This window comes from Pinus tabuliformis, chromosome 8 (assembly GCF_031772625.1).
Source record: "Pinus tabuliformis cultivar Carrire ecotype Pingquan chromosome 8, CPIR1, whole genome shotgun sequence".
Taxonomy (NCBI): domain Eukaryota; kingdom Viridiplantae; phylum Streptophyta; class Pinopsida; order Pinales; family Pinaceae; genus Pinus; species Pinus tabuliformis.
Window position 1 is genome coordinate 150,542,213 of NC_142294.1, and position 14,319 is coordinate 150,556,531.

General features: G+C 36.8%; 1 pseudogene; it reads left to right on the forward strand.

Moving 5' to 3' along the window:
- LOC149234569 (uracil phosphoribosyltransferase-like) overlaps nt 1-14,319 on the forward strand; it is a 92,428-nt pseudogene that overhangs the window by 17,771 nt on the left and 60,338 nt on the right.

A 14,319-nucleotide genomic window follows, 5' to 3' on the forward strand; every position in this document is an offset into this window, starting at 1 on the left:
ATTTTTGTGAAATAAGCTTTTTCAAGACTTGCACTTTTGTATTTTCTGGAAGTTTTCTTAAATAAGAAAGTGGAATCGGAGTGTTATTTACATTGGAAGGATGCAAATGCATGTGGTATTCCTATCATTGTTTTTGTCTTATTTCCTTATGTGATGAAGCATTTCTTTTTAAAAAGTTGTTATTTTTGATATAGATATATATATATATATATATATATGCTTTTTTCTAATAATTCTTTATCATATCACTTCTGAAGATTTAGAATTGTTATCCTTTGAAGATATATGTCAGCGATATATATTGTTATGAACGTGATATGCTTTTATTATCACTTCGTTTAGCCTTTTAAATGAAGTAATAATTATATGAATACATATTTCTATTGATAAGTAAGTCATCTATATGATTATTTATCTGTTAGAAATAATCAGAAATCGCATTGTTTACATAATACCTTGGTTATATAAGTATATTTTTATATTTTGAGTTATAGGTTGAAACATCTACCCTCTCCTTTATACATTACAAAAAAACCATCCATTAAACCATTCATTAATGGAAACTGGTCCCATAATATCCATTTGGGGCCACCACACCAAACATAAAAGGATTTGTACTAAGGTCCGGACCCGATGGTTATCCCCAATGTTGGTGCTAGGATTTTAGAGGCGTCGACATTTTTGGCACTACAAGGAGGGCATGAACTGTGAATGGTGAGCAAATCCAAATCCATAGGCCATTCTAAGAGTAAAACTCCCTCACCATCTCCTCCAACTTCTCCTTAGCATTCTAAATATTCAATTTTCAAGCAAGAAGTTGAAAAGACAACACCCACTGCTGAAAACTTAAACACACCTGACAATTCTTCCCTTGAACCCCCTAAAGTTTAGTCCTTGATTCATAAACTCCAAGGGTTTTCAATATATCAAGAACAGTCTGAGTTATCCCAAGGTAATGTGACTTCGCAGTACATCCCATCTTAGCCTCTTACAAGATTGCAAAGTGAAAATCTTGGTATCCCACCAACAAAATTTCCTCTGCCAAGTCAAAAAAGAGCTAGGAAAACACCTTTAGATTCTAACTTTTAGAGTCTTTCCTCATTATCATCATTTCCATCTAAACCATTGCAAAGTCATCCATTCATTCCTCAACTCAAGATCATAGTCCAAAAGGGTATAGGTACTCTGACGTCCTCTACCCAATCACTTTCAACTACCTCCTCACCTTCTTCTATTGTTAGTTCAACAATGGCTCAACCAAAACCAAGGCCATGGACCAATCCAAGAGCAGTCGCAATGCCTGCACATTTGATTCTTGAATTACCAGCCCATCCTGAAAAGTGGTTACCAAAGTTTAATCCTAACATTGGCATACTAGCAAAAGAACATATAAACAATTTTATGTTGTCAATAAACTTAAATGGGGTAACAGAAGAAGATGTTGTTAGGCTTTTCCCATACACTCTACAAGGAGCAGCTGGATCATGGTATATTCATTACCACCAAGATCCATTAATAGCTAGAATGTTTTCCAGGAGAAGTTTTTAACCAAGTTTGGAGGTGATCGGTCCACAATGACATTAATTAATGATCTCTCCAATCTTAAATCTAAGTCAAAGTAACCCATTAAAGACTTCAACACGTAATTTAATAAGTTGTTAAATAAAATTCCTACTACATCCAAGCCTAGTGAAGAATTTTGAAGCAAATATATTTTTGCCTTGCCTTCAAATATAGCCATATTCATTGATAGGGTTGCTAAATGCACATTAGCAGAAAACATGAAAGAAGCGATCACCGTTGAAAAACGTATCATTGCTTTAGAAAAGAAAAACGCTCTTGAAGAAAGAAAGTCTAAAAAAGTTACTTTTAAATATGATTCCAAAAAGAAAGCAGCTAAAGACCCATATGACATGGAAGGTTTGCAAAAAGTTGTGAAGACTATGTCCAACGAAATGGTGGAAATAAAAAAGTGGGTAGTTGAAACCTCTACTAAAAAACCATTTAGGAACTTCAAAAGAAATCAATTAATAGAACCAAAACCACCTAATGCTATATCGAATGAGAATCAGATCTAGATGACGATGAAGGTGAAGACACAGTTTTATCATCGGAGGAAACAAAGGAAGATGAAATAGTTAAATGTCAAGGGATGTGGGACTTTATCTTGCCCAATTATGATAATGAAAGTGACCAAGAGGCCCTCCCAATAAATACCAAAAGTAAAAATGTAGCATAGCCTATTCAAACAAATCCAAAAAAGAAGAATTCAAGCCCTATTACCAAAGACAAATCTCCCATAAAGAAAACTCCAATTGTGCCTACCCAAAATCAACCATCATCTTCCAATCCACCCTCATCATCTAAAACATCAGTAGTCTTTGACTCTATCGATTACAATATTGTGGAAGACATGAAGAAGACTAGAGCAAATATTTCTTTGTATGAACTTAGTAAGCTCAACCATCAACATAAGTTGTTACTTAAAGAGTTAAAAGCAGTACCTTCTTCTCCTCTTCCAAATGTTGTATTATCCAAGGTGGCTAAAGGGTCAGGTAAACCACCATTGGATAAATTAGACGCTACTTATGATGTTTTGCTCGGAGATAGGTCTAATTCTCATACTCCTCCTTTTCTCTTGACTTATGAGATCTATAACAGAAATCTGCATAACTGCCTGATAGATTCAGGGGCTTCATCGAAACATAATGTCAGCCTCAGTTTGATCTAAATTAAACATTGAGCCCTATAAATCTACAGTCCATATCTTTCAGTTAGATCAGACTAAGGTGCAAGTTTTAGGAGATATTAATTCAGTCACCATTAGGTTATCAACTGATCCCAGAGTAGTTCAAAGAATTGATATATTTATTGCTAACATCCCTGAGTTTTGGGGTTGGTCTAAGAACTCCATGGTTACATTTCCACTGATTGGTCTCACATGTGGCTTCCCTATAAAGGGAAAACAAATCAAATTAAAATAGATCAGGAGAAGCACATGATCCATACAGTAACAGAGTTTGAACAAGAAAACCAACCAATAGCTTTCAATAACAAGATTCTTGTAAATTACTCAGCTGAATCATTTTTTGGTAATTCATCACCTTTTCTTGTTAATAGTTTCACATCACAAATTGAAAATTTCTCTCATACTGATACCTCAAGGTGTGTTAGTATTGCTGATGAACTTGTAAATAAATCTGTAGATAAGCCTTTATTTTGGTCTTTATATTTTGATGGATCAAAATCCAATGACGGTGCAGGAGCAGGATGTATTTTAGTTAGTCCAGAAGGGGAAAAAACTATGCTATCATGTAGACTAGAATTTGAGTGTACCAATAACACTGTAGAATATGAGGCATTGATTCAAGGGATTTATAAAGCAATAGGCCTGAATATTCAATATCTGAAAGTATTTGGTGATTCTAAGATTGTCATCAAACAGGTAAGAAACACTATCCATTGCCTTTCAGGACATCTCAAACATTATCAATCCCTTGTTCAAGACCTCATAACTCATTTTCTGGCATTTAAAATTTCTCCTATTCCTAGATCTCAGAATGCAACAGCTGATTTATTGGCTAATGTTGCTTCTAAGCTCCTCCCATCCGAGGATTATAGTCCAGATAGGTTTTCAGTTGAATTAATTTTTCGACCATCTGTCCCAGACAATGTCACCAATTGGCGGGTATTTAATCATGATGAAGACATTTTAAATTTCTTAACTTATGAAAAATCTTATGATGACTAGATTATTTATGAAAATGATCATGATCTTCAAATCAAACAAATACCAAATGAGAATTCTATCCCTAAATCTATGGTCAAGCTAGAAGATCTTTATGATATCAAAGATAGATTCAAAAAGGTCACTAATGCAAAACTTCAAAGTTCTACTTTAAGGTGTGAATTATTAAATCTTGGCACTGAGGCCAAACCAGAAAATGTCAATCTAGGACTTGAACTCACATCAGAAGAAATATTTGCTTTCATCATATTATTAAACAAATACAAAAAAAAAAAAAAAATCCTTGGAATTATGAAGATCTTAGAACTTATGATACTTCTATCATTCAACACACAATTCCAATGATTTTTGATGAGAAACTTGTACAACAAAAGTTAAGGAAAATTCACCCAAATCTAAAAAGTCAAATCAAAGCAGAATTTAATAAACTTCTAAAAGCTAAGATAATTTTCCCGGTCAGACATTCTAAATGGGTTTCAAACTTGGTACCTGTAAAGAAAAAGAATGGTGATATCATGATTTGCATAGATTTTAGAAATTTCAATAAGGCATGTCAAAAGGATAATTTCCCATTAACAACAATGGAGAAAATACTTCAATCAGTAGATGGTTCAGAGTTAATGTCCTTTCTGGATGGTATTTGAGGATACAATCAAATACTAGTACATCCAGATGACATACTAAAAACTACATTTAGAACTAAATGGGGAACATATGCTTATTAGAAAATGCCTTTTGGTTTGATTAATGCTGGAGCTACTTTCCAATGAGCAATGGATATAGCCTTCAAAGGTTTGATTAATAGGTTAGTTTTTGTCTACCTAGATGACATAACTGTCTTTTCCAAGAAAAGGGCCAATCATTTACATGATTTGAAATAGATCTTTGAACGATGTAAAAGGTATGGGATTTCTCTAAATCCCAAGAAATCATTGTTTGCTCTTAATGAAGGGAAAATCTTATGGTTTATTGTATCCAAAGATGGCATATATTGACCCTGACAAGATAAAAGAGATTTCTGATATTCCTTTGCCACATAATAAGAAATCAATGCAATCATTTTTGGGACAGATAAATTTTGTAAAAATATTTGTTCCTGATTTTTTTCATATAGTCTTGCCTTAGCAAACTATGATTAAGAAAAATTTAGTTTTTAAATGGGGACATAATGAAAAATTGGCTTTTGAAATGATCAAACGAGCAATCATTAATGCTGCTGCATTGAATACTCCAAATTTTTATAGTCATTTTATTTTGTACATTTTAGCCATTGAAACATATTATGTTGTTGTTTTAACACAAATCAATGATCAGCAAATGGAAGCACCCATATCCGTCTTCAGTTCTAATTTACAAGGTGTTGAACTTAACTATTTCGAAGTTGAAAAACAAGCTTCCGTTACTTTTAAATCTATCAAACACTTTAGGCCATTCCTCCTAAAAACACATACAAAAGTAATTGTCCCATTCTCTGCAGTGAGGCAATTCCTAGTTCAAAGGGAAGTAGGAGAGAAGAGAGCTAACTGGGTAACAGCTTTACAAGAGTATGATATTGATATTAAACCAACGAAAATTGTGAGAGGAAAAGGTTTTTGCAGGTTGTTAGTAGGAGCTTCTAATATTCATGAACATGAATATTCAGATAATACTCTTCAAGTGAATGAGATAAGTATCATGAATTATAAATCTCAGTATGCGAATCTGGTATTTTACTTGAAAAATGGATATGCTCCTCCTAATTTCAGTTACAAAAAAAAAATCATGCCTTAAGATTAAAAACAAAACACTTCGAAATCATTGATGATGTGTTACTTAGAAGAAATTATGATTAAATTTTATTAAGATTCCTTGAAAAAACTGAAGCACAAAAGGTTTTGCAGGAATTACATGATGGTCCAGTAGGTGGACATTTTGGAGGAGATATTACAGCTCACAAGATAATACATGCTGGATATTAATGGCCCACTTTGTTTAAAGATTCCCATGACAATGTAAGGAAATGCAAGATATGTCAAACTGCTAGTGGGAGACAAAGGAAACCAACCTTTCCTTTACAGCCAGTAAACATTGAGCAACCATTTGAACAATGGGGGCTTGATATCATAGAAGAAATTGTTCCACATTCTTCCAAGCAACATAAATACATCCTTACAACCATGGATTACTTCACAAAGTGGGTAGAAGAAAATCCATTAAAGGTATCCAATTCTGATGCAATCATTGAATTCATTGATCAATTCATCATTACCAGGTTTGGTGTACCTAATGCCCTTATTTTTGACAATGCATCTTATTTTTCTGGAAGTAGTATACTTGAATTTTCTCTTAAGATAGGTTTTAAATTAAAATATTCTGCAAACTACTACCCTCAAGGTAATGGTTTGGCGGAATCAACTAATAAGAATCTCATTAAGAATATTAAAAGAATTGTTGATCAAAATCAAAAGAATTGGCATAAATCTTTGATATTTGCATTATGGGCAGACCACATAACTCATAAGGCCTCAATAGGTACTTCTCCTTTTAACTTAGTATATGGTAAAGAAGTTGCAATACCTTCAAACTTAGCACTCCCATCTCTAGCCCTAGTACAATTTATTGAAGAAAATCTTTCTTCCTCTATTCAATTAAGATCTGACCAAATCCTTAAATTAAAAGAAGAAAGAGAGAATCCCAAAATCACTCATGCTAAACATCAACAAGTCATTAAATTTTCTTTTGATGCAAGTTCTACCGGCTCAAAAACTTTACAAATTGGTGATCTTGTGTTGAAATGGGACAAAGAACATGACGATAAAGGTAAACATACCAAATTTCAAAAAATTTGGCTTGGACCATTTCAAATCACTGAGAAGATAGGCTCATCAACGTTCATACTGCAAGATTTATAAGGAAAGAGTGATTCTCTTCCTGTCAATGGGCTTATCTTAAAGAAACTCTTTTCTTAAGGAGGTAACCCCTTCTTACCTATAAATATTCTTTATGCAAGTTTGTTTATTTTTTAGGAAATAATGGTGTAAATAGTATTCCATTGACCTTATACTATTGGAAATCTCTTTAAGAGAATATTGTAAATACTTACTTTCAATAGGTGGAAACCTTTAAGGAAATGATTATAGTTTTGGAAAGTTGAATAAAACATGAAACCCTAAGAACCCCTTTAAAATTTGTAAAATCTTCCAAAACCTTGAAAATATTGTGAATCAGTCTAAGTTTTATAAAGTTGAGAGAGGTTATTTGTAAAAAGTAAAGAATTTTCAAAACATAGCATCTACAACTCTAAAATTTTCATCCATAAACTCTTAAGGAGAAAGTCATTCACCCCATGCACTAAGTTTATGATTTTTTAGAGTGTAATTCTAAAATATGTCTGATATAAAAGATATGAGGTCTCATCATGAGCCTGCTTACCATGATCATAGGGAACTAATTAAACTGACATTACCAATACTGCATATCAAAATAGGGTAATGGCTTATAATTACAAGACAAGGGGTCTCACTACAAGCTAGCTTGTTCAGTTCAATTACAACAAGTGAATGGCATTGTCTTCAGCAAGCTCCCAAACTAGGAAAATGGCCTTTTATCTTAAAAAATTGAAAGAATAAAAACCAAAAAATATATGTAAACATATCCTTTTGAATTTATCTTTCAAAAGTTATACTCTTAGATGGAAGGGACAATGAATGATTAATGGTCAAAGGGTAACCCTATCGAGACTATAGATGGTTGCTGGCAGCTGAGGCACTACCTGTGACAAAAGAGTAAATTTAAAAGCCAAGTTGGAGAAGCCCCCTACTTTATCTTTATCAACCAATCAAGGCTTGAAGAAACCTAAGATGTTTTTATTTTTAAGGAATTGTAAAGAGATTACAAAAAATTGTTATTTTATTCAGAGTTAATTTTTATTTAACTATTCTTAGATGGTTTTCTTTCTCCTCAACTGTTTCCAAACTAAGAAAGTTATAAATATTGCATTATTTTTTTAGAGATAATTGTTTCTCCCAGTGAATCACCAATTGTTGTGCTATACAACAACCCTCCCCATTTCAAAATTTTTCATATAAAACTTTAATAAGAAATGGGTCCCCTTTAATAAATAAAACTAATAAAATGCTTCAAAATAAATTTTTATAATAGGTCATTTTCTTTTAGATATAAGTAAAATAACAATCACAATTTGCAAATCTATTCAACCTATGAAAGTCCTCTTGATAAGGTCCGATATTATTTAAATTACAACAAAACCTTATCATAAAACAATTATTAATGGAATATGTTGCATCGCACAAATCCTTTGTTTCAATGGTGGACTTAAGGTGTTCCATTGACATTTGCCAATGCAATAAATCCATCGGTAAACCAAATATTGCTACTTATCAAGGAGCCATTCCAAATGTTCACATAAATCCTCCGATGCAATGAACCGATCACAATCACGCATCGCTGAAATCATAGAACACATACCAAAAGCCCCTTTGAAATCTTCCGATGCGATTTCATTATTGAAAAGTGCACTTTTTGATAAAGGTGAAATATGAGCTATTACAAACATTTGCAAGTTAAAGTTATAAATCAATTATAAAGAAAAAACAAACTATTTATCAATTTTAAAAGTCATCCTGCCCCCCCATGACAGCTCACCATTAATCGCAATCGCAACTATGCAAAGGAAACATTTTAAGCATAATGCGTGTACCCCCTGATCTGCGATATGCGATTATTGCTAATCACCAGTCGGGAAGTCACGATACTCATTTTAAAAGGATCGTTATAAATTTGCGATGTGACGTGTCATTACGGAATTAAAGTTTCATGTTGGAAGTTATGGGAAATCATTAAGAAATCAGTTATGGTTGAATCCTTCAAGGATTTCATTCATGGTAGCTTAATATATTAAAAATCTGTATCAACCATTGCGCTTAATTGTTGTTAGTCTTGTGTGTTGTGTATTAGCTTTGAACAAGTTTTTACCACTGCTATATCCTTCTGTTTCATTTTTCAGAGCAAGTCTAAACTCACCAGTGCAGCAAAAATGACTAAGAAATCTCAGAAAGTAAAGGTCCTCGTCATAGCCAAAGATGAACCAATAAAGTGAGTGTTGATAGTTGATACCACTTGTCTCGGTCTTGGAAAGGCTTCATGGGAGATCATATATAATTTACTCGAAGCTAAGTGTTATAGCTCCAAATCTCACTCTTATGGTTTGTGATGCTGCACTCATGGCCTAGGGCAACCCCTCCTTCCAGACCTGGTCCAAAAATTTAAAAAACAGTGTTTTATTCCCTATACGTGACATTGCCCTGAGTTAAACACGTGTACACGCGGGTCTGTGTATACCCAACCCGCGTGTATGTATTAAAACACTTAAAAAAATATATAATTCCTTATTTTCGGGCGGAGATCGCGGGTTTTACCTGCTGATCACCTGTTAGTGCCCGTGGCCCAATTGTTCCCAACCAACTCCTAACTAAAAAACTACTTTGGAGATGGTATAAAAAGACATCAAAGGGAAGGCCTAAGGGAGAGAGAAAAGAGAGCAAGATTATTATGCTGAGATTTTCCCCTTAGACCAGGTCTGAAGTCCTTGGTGCTTTCTGCACTTCCCCCATTTTGCATAGGAAACCCTTGTTTCCATGTGTATTGGTGATCATTCATCCTTTATGTCATCATTGAGTAAGACTTGGAAAGAGCTCTTGTTGGAGGCTTGAGGCTGGAACGAATCCGGGAGGAAGCTTTGCTTGGAGCCTGCTGAAGGTGTTTCAGGTGATATCTTTCTGTTATATGTACTTTATTTGCCTTTATATAAAAGAAACACATCTTGGTTCTCGAAACAATCTTTCTTTATGCTTATGAGATTCTTGTCTTGAATTCTTGTGCAAGTAGTTACTTAAAGATTTTTATAACTAACTTTATAGCATGAAGATGGTTTATGTATAAGTATTGTTCCATGTACTGTTGTGTTCTTTGATTTGTTTGTTTTACAGGTCAAAGAAGAAGAAGGGAACTCCAAGAAGGGTTTGGACCCTAAAGGCCTTCTCGAACGTAGGACCTTAGGTACGTACCCTTAACATTAGAATTTGCTTAAAGTAAAGATAATGGCTGTGTGTGTGTTTCTTTGAATAAGCAATTTTCAGTCTGGTAGAGTCTTAGCCCAAAGGACCCTAGGGGTACTTTCCCTTCAACCAGAATTGGCGACTCCGCTGGGGACAACACTCTTGTTGTTCCTAGTTTGGGTAGTCTTCAAGCCAATCAAGGCTCAGCCCCTCTGTTTGTTGGCTCTGACTGTCTGATCTGTTCTTGAACTCTAAGCTTTTCCAGTTTTTTCAGTCTGTATTTTTTATTTTTCTTGAAAATCTTCAGACACGCTGTTTTTCTAGATTACAGAAGCATATATACGCAAGTTGTACTAAGTAAACCCGCGTATACGCGAGTTTCCTCAGTTACAGTAGCGTGTACATGCATTCTGCACATCACTGCAGGCGCGTATATTACATAATTTTCAAGATTTATAAATTTTCTTTTTGCTGAATGTTTGTCTGGTGGTTTGGGTCAGTTTCAAGCAGTCATTTTCCAGTAACAGTCCTCTGTTTAACAGGGGGCATCTTGTTCTGAACTCTCTCTAGTTATAAGGAGTATTAGTCTTGTTTTCGTTGATTGCAAGCATCATTGATTTTTGACACACAAAATTTCTGGTTAAGAATCTTGACTGCTCTGTTTTGGCAGAGTAGGAAGATTGGATTTCAAGCTTTGTGTTCATTTTTGCTTTGATGACCCTTTTGTTTGCTTAACGAAACCATTTTTGTGACCATTTGCTCCTTCGTTTCGGGAAAGTTGTTTGTTACCATTTTCTTGAAACTTGTCTTTTGATCTTTTGGACTTTCATTGCTGCTTTTGATTGTCAAAAGCGATTTCAAACACATTTTATTTTTGTTGAGTTTTCATCATTTGAAAGGTGTCAATTCACAAAAGTGTTTGGTTGCCTATTTATCAATCATTAGTGTCAGTATTTTTGAGAGCTTTCCTTTGAAAAAGACTTTTTGGTTTGATTGAAAGAAAATCTTTCGAAAGTTTTGAGTTTCGCTTTCTTAAACTTGCTTTTCATTTGATTTCCTTTTTTGCGAAGTGAAAGTGCTTTGTTTTTATCTTAGAACTTGTTTTTATTGTTTGGACGAAATGATTGGTAACACATCATCTTCTATCTAAGCATTTTAGTGGCAAGACAAAATTTGGTAAAGCAGCAACTTTCCTTCTTTGTTTTTAGAGTAGTCTTTAAATATTGCATCCACATATAGTTCTTGCATTAGGATAGATTTGCATCTCTTTTTAGGCATATTTAGTTTCGTTAGTTTTTGTGAGTGTGGAGTCTGAAAAGAAAAAGAAAATTTGTTTATATTAGAAGTACCTCTGAACCTCATAGAAATTGCTCTTCATCGAAAACAAAAAGTGCATGTGCATGTAGCTAAGTTTTATTAATTTCTTTTGCATCCATAAAAACACCACAAGTTTCATCACCATTACCTTGTGACTTAAAGAATAGCCTAATAAAATCAAGCACTAAATTAAAATCCACTAGAACTTTTTTGTTTTAGTCAGTTACACCAACAAGTTTAGGATTTTAGGGCCTTGGATTAGGCGAGTGGAGAGTTAACTCTCCAAGGCCACATAAAACGTCAAACATAAGAGTCTGATTAACGAGAGTAAATCTAATAGCATTAGGAAGACCAGGAAAGCTCTGGATCTGGGAGTTAAGCACGAGGGTCTATGAAGACAGGGAAGAGAGATACCCCCTCTCCTACTTGTCCGAACTTACCTCACGACTGTTCCGCCTGGCTTCTGCGACAAGTTGGTACCCATAGTTGCCTCTCCTAGGGATCTACACAGGTGGCTGTGGAGGGGAATCCCGTGGCACCTGAGGTCGACGTTGTATCACTCTCAACAGTACTACTAGAGGGCACCCTTGCGAAGCTTGGGGGCTTGCACTGGCGCAGGCTGTTGTTAGGAGGTCAGCGTAACTTCCTCTGATACCTTCGCTGATAGGACTGGGCCCTCATCATCCCAGACTATCTTCAGAAGGCCCCTTGATTCACTTTCTCGTATTTTGGTGTCCGGTCCTAATCACCCGAAGCGGAAATACTTGGAAGTTGTTTGACTGGCTGTATCTTTAGGGACTTTATAGTGTGTGCTCTGTGCTCCTAGTCGGCTTAGCTTTTAATTTTTTGAGTCTTTAGTTAGATCATAACAAAAAATTCAAAGTGGCTGACCGATCTCCAAGACGGTCTCGAAGACTTCGTGGTCTCTCGCCACCAAGTTTAGAGCCTTCTCCTAGAAGGCGCAGAGGCAGTACTACCGGTGGGGTCCGTCCCACGCCGGTTGACGCATCGGGGATTGATCCTCCTCTCGGGGACATTAGTGGCGAAGCAAGGCCTGGTACTTCTGAGCAAGAGAAGGACACTCCAGTCCTTTCTCGAGTTCGCTTTCAAGCGGAGAATAACGTAGAGGTAGAAGAATTCTCAGAGTCGTTAGGGGCTCTGAATTCTCCCCTACCATTTAGCCATTCAGACGTATTGCAATACGTTGGAACTCCGTCACATAGACCATCGAGTCCAGGTTACGCTACGCGCTTACCATTTATGATCACTACTGGAAGCATGGCTTCTACGAGTGCTGCAACTATGCAAACCCCAACATCGGTGCAAGGGGGAGGAACCATTCCCATCCCCTCCGCTTCCCTGTTCGGATCTTTTGCTAGCACATCTTTAATAGGGTCTACCTCCATTCCGTCCACGAGTGGAAATGCCCAAACCAATGCTTTTGGTACTGGTTCCTTCCTTTTTGGCACCCAATCACAGGGTATTCCATCAGTTCCGCTTAGTGCCGCTACATCCATGATGGGCGGATTGGCTTCATTCCAGGGTTTTCCTTTCGGAAGTGATCATATACCACATTCCAACCCGACGGTAGGATCCATGCCTTTTTCTTCTGTAGGACAAAGCAGCAATCCTTTCCAAGGTTGGAATAACCCTGGGGTTAGTAGCGTAGGAACTGCAGATCCATTTATCGGCCAACAAGGAAGTAGGCCGTACTCTACGGTTAGCATGTTTCAAAGTATTCCTCCCCTTGCTTCGGCTTGGAACCCATATCAGGGGTTATCAACTCCTTACCATTCTTTAGGAGGAAACTTTGCGAGCTATGGAGGTTATACGGCAGGAGTTGGTCAAACTCCGAATTTTGCTGGACCACAAGGCTTGCCTTTTGGTTCAGCCGGTTCTACTGGTCACTTCGGGCAGCCTGGTGCCTCCCAAATCCCAGGACAATCTTTTCAGAACTTTGGGAGTTCTGCCCAGTCTGGGTGGAATCCCCTAGGTCCTCCTAGGCTTCTGTTTCTGGCAACGTTAAACTTGCCAGATCTCACTAAGCTAACAAATGACCCTATCAGATATAATCCAGCCTGGCCTCCGGTCCCAACCAAACTCCCTTCGGATATACCGAAATTCGAAGGGAAGAGTGGTGAAGATCCGGGCGATCATGTAACCACATTCCATTTGTGGTGCTCATCCAACTCCCTCATCGAGGATTCGATTAGATTGAGACTCTTTCAGCGCACCTTGACTGGTAATGCGGCTAAATGGTATATAGAGTTGCCAGGGGGTAGCTTTACATCGTTCACTGACTTAGCCAATATCTTCTTAAATCACTTCCAGTTGCCTGTCCGCTATGATGTCGGAACTGAACTTCTGGCCACCTTTCGTCAGGATAAGGCAACCCACATTTCTGATCACATTCAGGAATGGAGACGGAGAAAGAGGCTCATCAAAGCCAAAATCCCTCCGGAGTACCATCTAGAGTGGTTTTTGAAGTCTTTGCAACCTGAGATCTCCAAGGATGTCTCCATGTCTGGGGTCTATTCTGAGGAGCAAGCCATTTTCAGGGCCCAGCAGTTAGAACTGATTTACTCTCAGTCTGGGATCCTCCAAAAGTACTTGCCAGATGCTCCTGGATCTAAGATTGATTTAGCTAAGCCAAAGCCAGGTCCGCACGCGGATGGTATCGTTGGGTCAGTAGACTCGACTACAGTGAACTTGTTGAATCAATTGCAGCAGTTGTCATTACAAACTGCTTCTAACAACCAAGTCACATTGTCTAATCCTCCCGCTTCCCAGACTTCTTCAATTAACGCCGTCCAATCCGATAACCCCAAAGGAAATCAAAATTCCAATGGGAAAAAGAAAGGACGTGGTAAGAAAAAGAACTCAGATGGGAAGCCTGATGCAAATAAATCCGGCAACAACGCTGGTGGTGGTAAAGGTGAGTCGAGAAAGAAAGTTAAGTTTCCTTGCAAGTTATGTAGTGGGGACCATCTAACTCATCTCTGCCCTAGAATTGAAGACGCTCAACGCTTGTTAGGACAGCAAGGGACTTCTAGTTCGCAAGCTTTGTTAACTAACCCGTTTCCCCAAGGGCATCAACTTCTTGCTGGCGCGAATTCGAATCCTGGGACCTCCTCAGGGGGCAACCAGGAAGGGGAAAAAGCATCAAATGTTTTTATGATGGGTTCAAATGTCCATGTG